This window comes from Molossus molossus, unplaced genomic scaffold, assembly GCF_014108415.1.
Source record: "Molossus molossus isolate mMolMol1 unplaced genomic scaffold, mMolMol1.p scaffold_m16_p_10, whole genome shotgun sequence".
Lineage (NCBI taxonomy): Eukaryota > Metazoa > Chordata > Mammalia > Chiroptera > Molossidae > Molossus > Molossus molossus.
In genome coordinates this window covers 109,103,587-109,112,441 of record NW_023425345.1, presented here as the reverse complement: position 1 = coordinate 109,112,441, position 8,855 = coordinate 109,103,587, and the positions used below count along the sequence as shown (strand labels likewise).

At 41.2% G+C, this 8,855-nt stretch overlaps 1 pseudogene; it reads left to right on the top strand.

Moving 5' to 3' along the window:
* The first annotated feature begins 7,174 nt into the window (after nt 1-7,174).
* On the top strand, nt 7,175-8,381 carry LOC118624596 (annotated as a pseudogene).
* The last annotated feature ends 474 nt before the right edge of the window (nt 8,382-8,855 follow it).

The window sequence follows — 8,855 nt, the reverse complement described above, 5'->3', positions numbered from 1 at the left end:
AGCCAACATCATACTCAATGGACAGAAATTAAAAACATTTCCATTAAGAACAGGAACAAGACAGGGATGTCCACTTTCGCCACTCTTATTTAACATTGTACTGGAAGTCTTAGCCACAGCTATCAGACATGAGGAAAAAAATCAAAGGGATCCACTCTGGAAAGGAGGAAGTGAAACTGTCATTATTTGCAGATGACATGATATTGTACATAGAAAACCCTAAAGACTCCATAAAAAATCTATTAGACTTAATAAATGAATTTGGCAAAGTAGCAGGATACAAAATTAACGTCAAGAAATCGACGGTATTCTTGTACACCAATGATGAACTCACAGAAAGAGAAACTGAAAAAACAATCCCATTTACCATCGCTCCAAAAAAATTACGATACCTAGGAATAAACTTAACCAAAGAAGTAAAGGACCTATTTGCAGAAAACTACAGGTCATTGAAAAAAGAAATAGAGGAAGATATAAAAAAGTGGAAGCACATACCCTCTTCATGGATTGGAAGAATTAACATAATTAAAATGTCCATACTACCCAAAGCAATCTATAGATTCAATGCAATCCCCATCAAAATACCAACGACATATTTCATAGAACTTGAACAAATACTTCAAAAGTTTTATGGAACCTAAAAAGACCCCAAATAGCCACATCAATCTTGAAAAAGAAGAACAAAGTAGGTGGGATCACAATACCAGATATCAGGTTATACTACAAAGCGACTGTAACCAAAACAGCCTGGTACTGGCACAAGAACAGGCATATAGACCAGTGGAACAGAACTGAAAACCCAGAAATGGACCCAAGGCAATACGCTCAATTAATATTTGACAAAGGTGGCAAGAGCATACAGTGGAGTCAAGACAGCCTCTTTAATAAATGGTGTTGGGAAAATTGGACAGCTACATGCAAAAAAATGAAACTAGACCATCAACTTACACCATACACAAAAATAAACTCAAAATGGATAAAAGACTTAAATGTGACCCGTGAATCCATAAAAATTCTAGAAGAAAATGTAGGCAACAAAATTTCGGACATCATACGGAGCAGAATTTTCACTGATACATCACCTAAGGCAACAGAAATAAAGGAGAAAATGAACACATGGGACTACATCAAACTAAAAGGCTTCTGCACAGCAAAAGAAACAATCATCAAAATGGAAAGGCAACCCACTCTATGGGAGAACATCATTGCCAATGATGTATCAGATAAGGGGTTAATTTCCAATATATATAGAGTGCTCATACAGCTCCACAAAAGGAAGACAAAGAACCCAATTAAAAAATGGGCAGAGGAGCTGAATAGACACCTCTCCAAACAGGACATACAAATGGCCAAGAGACATATGAAGAAATGCTCAACATCACTAATCATCAGAGAGATGCAAATTAAAACAACAATGAGGTATCACCTCACACCTGTCAGAATGGCTGCCATCAACAAATCATCAAACAACAAGTGTTGGCGAGGGTGTGGAGAAAAGGGGACTCTAATACACTGCTGGTGGGAATGCAGACTGGTGCAGCCGCTATGGAAAACAATATGGTGCTACCTCAAAAAATTAAAAATTGAACTTCCATTTGACCCAGTGATCCCACTGCTGGGAATATACCCTAAGAAGCCTGAAACACCAATCAGGAAGAATATATGTACCCCCATGTTCATAGCAGCACTATTTACAATAGCTAAGATCTGGAAACAGCCCAAGTGTCCACCAGTAGATGAATGGATCAAAAAGCTGTGGTACATATACACAATGGAGTACTATGCAGCGGTAGGAAAGAAAGATCTTTTATCCTTTGAGACGACATGGAGGGACCTGGAAAGTATTATCCTACGTGAAATAAACCAAGCAGAAAAAGACAAATACCACATGATCTCACTTATATATGGAATATAATAAACATAACAGTCTGAGGAATACAGTAGACCCAGACACATGGAAGTAGGGCACAGACTGACATCCCTCAGAAGAGGGGATGGGGGGTGGGGGGGTGGGAAGAGATAAACCACAGAACTTATATGCATGTATGCATGACCAATGGACATGGACAACTAAGCCGGGGACAGGGTGGAGGGGGGGTGGGGTGAGGGGTGCCAATGGGGTAAAAAGGTAAAATATCTGTAACAAAAATAAAAATAAAAATTCATAAAATAAAAAAAATAAAAAAGGACAGGAACAAGACAGGAATGTCCACCTTCGCCACTCTTATTTAACATAGTACTGGAAGTCTTAGCCACAGCAATCAGACATGAGGGAAAAAATCAAAGGGATCCAAATTGGAAAGGAGGAAGTGAAACTGTCATTATTTGCAGATGACATGATATTATACATAGAAAACCGTAAAGACTCCATCAAAAATTTACTACACTTAATAAATGAATTTGGCAAAGTAGCAGGATTTAAAATTAACATCAAGAAATCGATGGCATTCTTGTACACCAATGATGAACTCACAAAATGAGAAACTGAAAAAACAATCCCATTTACCATCGCGCCAAAAAAATTAAGATACCTAGGAATAAACTTAACCAAAGAAATAAAGGACCTATTTGCAGAAAACTACAGGTCATTGAAAAAGAAATAGAGGAAGATATAAAAAAGTGGAAGCACATACCCTCTTCATGGATTGGAAGAATTAACATCATTAAAATGTCCATACTACCCAAAGCAATGTATAGATTCAATGCAATCCCCATCAAAATACCAATGACATATTTCATAGAACTAGAACAAATACTTCAAAAGTTCATATGGAACCAAAAAAGACCCCGAATAGCCACAACAATCTTGAAAAAGAAGGACAAAGTAGGTGGGATCACAATACCAGATATCAGGTTATACTACAAAGCGACTGTAACCAAAACAGCCTGGTACTGGCACAAGAACAGGCATATAGACCAGTGGAACAGAACTGAAAACCCAGAAATGGACCCAAGGCAATACGCTCAATTAATATTTGACAAAGGTGGCAAGAGCATACAGTGGAGTAAAGACAGCCTCTTTAATAAATGGTGTTGGGAAAATTGGACAGCTATATGCAAAAAAAATGAAACTAGACCATCAACTTACACCATACACAAAAATAAACTCAAAATGGATAAAAGACTTAAATGTGACCCGTGAATCCATAAAAATTCTAGAAGAAAATGTAGGCAACAAAATTTCGGACATCATACGGAGCAGAATTTTCACTGATACATCACCTAAGGCAACAGAAACAAAGGAAAAAATGAACACATGGGACTACATCAAACTAAAAAGCTTCTGCACAGCAAAAGAAACAATCATCAAAATGGAAAGGCAACCCACGCTATGGGAGAACATCATTGCCAATGATGTATCAGATAAGGGGTTAATTTCCAATATATATAGAGTGCTCATACAGCTCCACAAAAGGAAGACAAAGAACCCAATTAAAAAATGGGCAGAGGAGCTGAATAGACACCTCTCCAAACAGGACCTACAAATGGCCAAGAGTCATATGAAGAAATGCTCGACATCGCTAATCATCAGAGAGATGCAAATTAAAACAACAATGAGGTATCACCTCACACCTGTCAGAATGGCCGCCATCAACAAATCATCAAACAACAAGTGTTGGCGAGGGTTTGGAGAAAAGGGGACTCTAATACACTGCTGGTGGGAATGCAGACTGGTGCAGCCACTGTGGAAAACACTATGGTGTTACCTCAAAAAGTTAAAAATTGAACTTCCATTTGACCCAGTGATCCCACTTGTAGGAATATACCCCAAGAAGCCTGAAACACCAATCAGGAAGAATATATGTACCCCCATGTTCATAGCAGCACTATTTACAATAGCTAAGATGTAGAAACAACCCAAGTGTCCATCAGTAGACGAATGGATCAAAAAGCTGTGGTACATATACACAATGGAGTACTATGCAGCGGTAAGAAAGAAAGATCTCTTATCCTTTGAGACGACATGGAGGGACTTGGAAAGTATTATCCTAAGTGAAATAAGCCAAGCAGAAAAAGACAAATACCACATGATCTCACTTATATACAGAATATAATGAACATAACAGTCTGAGGAACACGGTAGACCCAGAAACATGGAAGTAGGGCACAGACTGACATCCCTCAGAAGAGGGGGTGGGGAGGTGGGGGGGTGGGAAGAGATAAACCACAGAACTTATATGCATGTATGCATGACCAATGGACATGGACAACTAAGCCGATGATGGGGCGGGGTTGGGTGGGGAGGGGGGTGCCAATGGGGTAAAAAAGTTGAAATATCTGTAACAAAAAAATAAATAAATAAATTTTAAAAAATAAATAAGGTGGAGGGTTTAGTAGTCCCTCGATCAGGTCCTCCTGGTCCTCCGGCAACACCGGATAGAGCCTTTCCTTACGGCGTGGCTCTGGCGGCGGACCATCCGGGGTTTTTCCGAGCCCTTTGAGGGCTGATAGGGAGGCAGTTCCCCTTTTGTCTCAGCGCAGCTAGCATAATAGTGTTCCCCGATTTTGGCTTTCATTTCTTTCCCCTCTATTTTTGAGGGTGCTATGCACTTTCTTAGATAGCCCGGTTTGTCATGGGCTATATCTATCCACACATCTATATATATTTGTTGTTTGGGGTGTGGGACCTTATATATCATAGCTCTGACAGCAAACAATAGGGAGAGGTCAAATGACCCCTCAGGTGGCCAGTCTACACCAAACGACGGCAGTTAGTTACCTACAAGGGAGTTCCCATAAGACTGTCTGGTGAATTCATATAGGGTCCTGAGGAAGCCTGGGTCTGCTGGCTTCCCATAGTCACATGAGCCTTAAAGAAATCAGAGAAGTTACTCAGCAGGCATTGGAGCGGTGTTTGGGCCTTTGAGTTGGCTTGCCCCATTCTGTAGGGAAGAAAAGTAGCTGGTACACGACAATAACAACACATGGACAGACAATAACAGACAGTGAGTGAGCACCCACTTTCATTCATACACCAGATGAATCCGCAAGCAGATTCCCAGAGGTCGGGAACGGCGTCCCATCCCGACCGGGGTGAGGCAGTTCTACAGCATCCTGCCTGCTGAACACCCGATACAGCTCCTCGAGGAAACAACCAAAAACAGACAGAAAGCCATGGTGTTTCCCTTACCTCCAGATGTCCCGGGATGAATCCAAAAAGCTCATAGTCAAATCAAAAGCCAATTTGAGGTGAAGGATAGGAGGTTTTCTTCGCCTAGTCTGAGGAGGTCTACCCCAAAGGGAGGGGGACCTCATGGTGATCTCACTGGGGCCTCCAAATGTTGTAACCCGGGAGAATTAACCTCACTCGAACAAAAAGTATTTTTGAATATTTGGAGCTTTATTACCTGCACAGGGACTACAGCCAACCTTTGCAGAGGAGAACTGCAGCACCCCATAGCAGACTTTCAGCCCTTTTATAATTAGGGTTAAACAAGCACTAATTAGTACAGAGAGTTAGCCAGGTGTAGTACATATATTCTTTAAAAGGAAGCTTCAGTTTCTCCTTATTTACAGCTGAAGACTTTTCAAATTCCTAGTGGAATTTGGTTAATTTGGTTAATTAACTCTGGTTAATTTCTCACAGGGCTAAAGCTGCGTATAACAGGAGGCAGCCAAAATGAGGAGACAAAGAAACAGGTTCCAAATGAAAGAACAGAAAAAAAAAAAAAAAAACAGGAAAAGAACTAACCAAAATGGAGATAAGCAACCTAACAGATGCTGAGTTCAAAATACTGCTTATAAGGATGCTCAATGAACTTAGTGAGGGCCTCAGCAAACTTAGTGAGGGCCTCAAGAGCATAAAAAGGACCAGTCAGAAATGAAGGATGCACAGTCACAAATGAAGGAGGCACTAACTGAAATAAAGAATAATTTACAGCCCTGGCCGGTTTGGCTCAGCGGTTAGAGCATCGACCTGCGGTCCAGAGAGACACGGGTTCGGTTCCCGCTAAGGGCATGTACCGCGGTTGCAGTTTGTCCCCGGCCCTGGTTGGTCGTGTGGGTGGCAGCCGCTCGATGTGTCCCTTTCACGTCGATGTTTCTCTCTCTCCCTCTCGTCCTCTCTCTCCCTCCCACTCTATCTGAACAGAAAATAGAAAAATGTCCTCGGGTGAGGATAAAAAAAAGAATAATTTACACAGATTCAATAGTACAGTAGGTAAAGCCAAGAAGCAAACCATCGATTTGGAATATAAAGAAGCAAAAAACACCCAATCAGAACAGCAAAAAGAAAAAATAATCCAAAAAATTGAGGATAGTGGAAGGATCCTCTTGGACAACTTCAAGCGTGGCAACATTCACATCTTGGGGGTGCCAGAAGGAGAAGAGAGGGAACAAGAAATCGAAAACCTATTTGAAACAATAATGGTAGAAAACTTCCCTAACTTGGTAAGGGAAACAGACATACAAGTCCAGGAAGCACAGAGAGTCCCAAACAAGATGAACACCAAGACACATCATCAACAAAATGCAAAAGGTTCAAGACAGAGAGAATCTTAAAAGCAGCAAGAAAAAAGCAGTTAGTTACCTACAAGGGAGTTCCCATAAGACTGTCAGCTGATTTCTCAAAAGAAACTTTGCAGGCAGAAGGGAGTGGCAAGAAATATTGAGAGTGATGAAAAGCAAGAACCTACAACCAATATTACTCTATCCTGCAAAGCTGTCATTTAGAATCAATGGCCATATAAAAAGTTTTCCAGACAAGAAAAAGTTAAAGGAGTTCATCACCACCAAACTGTTATTATATGAAATGTTGAAGGCTCTTTTTGAAGAAAAAGATAAAATATATGAACAAAATGGCAATAAATGCATATCTATCAACAATTTAATATACAAACAAAATGAACAGATAGAACAGAAACATTCTCATAGACACAGAGAACATTTTGTTGGTTGCCAGATGGGAGGGGGGTTGGGGGAATGGGTGAAAAAGGTGAAGGGATTAAGAAGTACAAATTGGGACTTCCGGTCAAGATGGCGGCGTAGGTAAACGCGGTATGGCGTCCTCCCACAACCACATCAAAGTTACAACTAATCTACAGAACAACCATCATACAAAACAGCCTGAAATCAAGCTGAATGGAAGTCCTACAACTACGGTATTAAAGAAGCAGCCGCATTGAGACTGCTGACAGCGAAGAGGGTGGGTGCAACTGGAAAGCAAGGTTCAGAAATGTCAGCAGTCCTCCGGGGGCTGCTCCGTGTCTCTGAGAAAGCTGCCAACATTGCCCGGGCATGCAGGCAGCAGGAAGCTCTCTTCCAGCTGCTGATAGAAGAAAAAAAGAAGGAGAAAAGAACAAGAAGTTTGCCATTGATTCCGAGACCCTGGCTGATGTACTGGTACAGGAAGTTATAAAACAGAATATGGAGAACAAGTTTCCAGGCTTGGGAAAAAATATTTTTGGAGAGGAATCCAATGAGTTTACTAATGATTTGGGAGAAAAGATTATCTTGAGACTGTGTCCAACAGAGGAAGAAACAGCAGAGCTTCTTAGCAAAGTCCTTAATGGAAACAGGTTGGCATCTGAAGCATTAGCCAAGGTTGTTCATCAAGATGTTGCCTTTACTGACCCAACTCTGGATTCAGCAGAGATCACCATTCCACAGGACATTTTGGGAGTTTGGGTGGATCCCATAGATTCAACTTATCAGTATATAAAAGGCTCAGCTGACATTAAATCCAACCACGGAATCTTCCCCAGTGGACTTCAATATGTCATCATTTTAATTGATGTCTATGACATACAGACGGGTGCCCCTGATGGGAGTCATCAACCAGCCTTTCGTATCGCAAGACCTAAACACCCTCAGGTGGAAAGGACAGTGCTACTGAGGCCTTTCTTACATGGGAACCAACATCTATTCAATCAGCCCCCCATCTCTAAAAGAAATGGCAGCGAACCTCGGAGCCAACTGACTGAAAACGCCAGATCCAAGGCTGAATCCTTGCACCATTTTTCAGCTGTCATTAGTGTAAGTGAAAAGGAGACTATCAAAGCTGCACTGTCACGTGTATGTGGAGATCGCATATTCCGGGCAGCGGGGCTGGTTACAAGAGCCTGTGTGTTGTCCAGGGCCTTGTTGACATTTACATCTTTTCAGAAGATACCATATTTAAATGGGACTCTTGTGCCGCTCATGCCATACTCAGGGCCATGGGTGAGGGAATGGTAGACTTCAAAGAATGCTTGGATAGAAATCCAGAAATGGGGCTTGATTTGCCACAGTTGGTGTACCACGTGGAGAACGAAGGTACTAGTGGGGTGGATCAGTGGGCTAACAAGGGAGGACTAATTGCCTACAGATCAAGCAAGCAGCTGGAGACATTCCTGAGCCTCCTCATCCAAAACCTCGCACCTGTGGATACACACCCATAGACAAACCTTTTCTTCAGTGTACTGGTAAACCAAACTGTGAAACTCTCTCCCAAATCTGTCATTTGAAGATAGCTTTGTCCTATGGGTGGTCAACATTCATCTTCCTCTTTTGAGGAGCATTTTCCCATTATGTGTTCATAATAATGTTAATATCAGTAAATAAATGACAGTCATGCAAAAAAAAAAAGAAGAAGAAGAAGTCCAATTGGTTGCTAGACTGACAAACCTCAAAGAGAAGGGGGTTGGGGGGTGGGAAGAAATAAACCAAAGAACTCATATGCATAACCAATGGACATAGACAACAGTGTGGGAAAAGGCAGGAGGGAGTGGAAGTGGGGAGGAGGAGGTCAATGGGGGAATAATGAGGAACATCTGTAATACATTCAACAATAAATATAAAAAACTAAAAAAAAAAAAAAAAAAAAAAAAAGGACTCAATTACAACAGAAAAGTGTACAGTCTACACTAGGGGTGCAC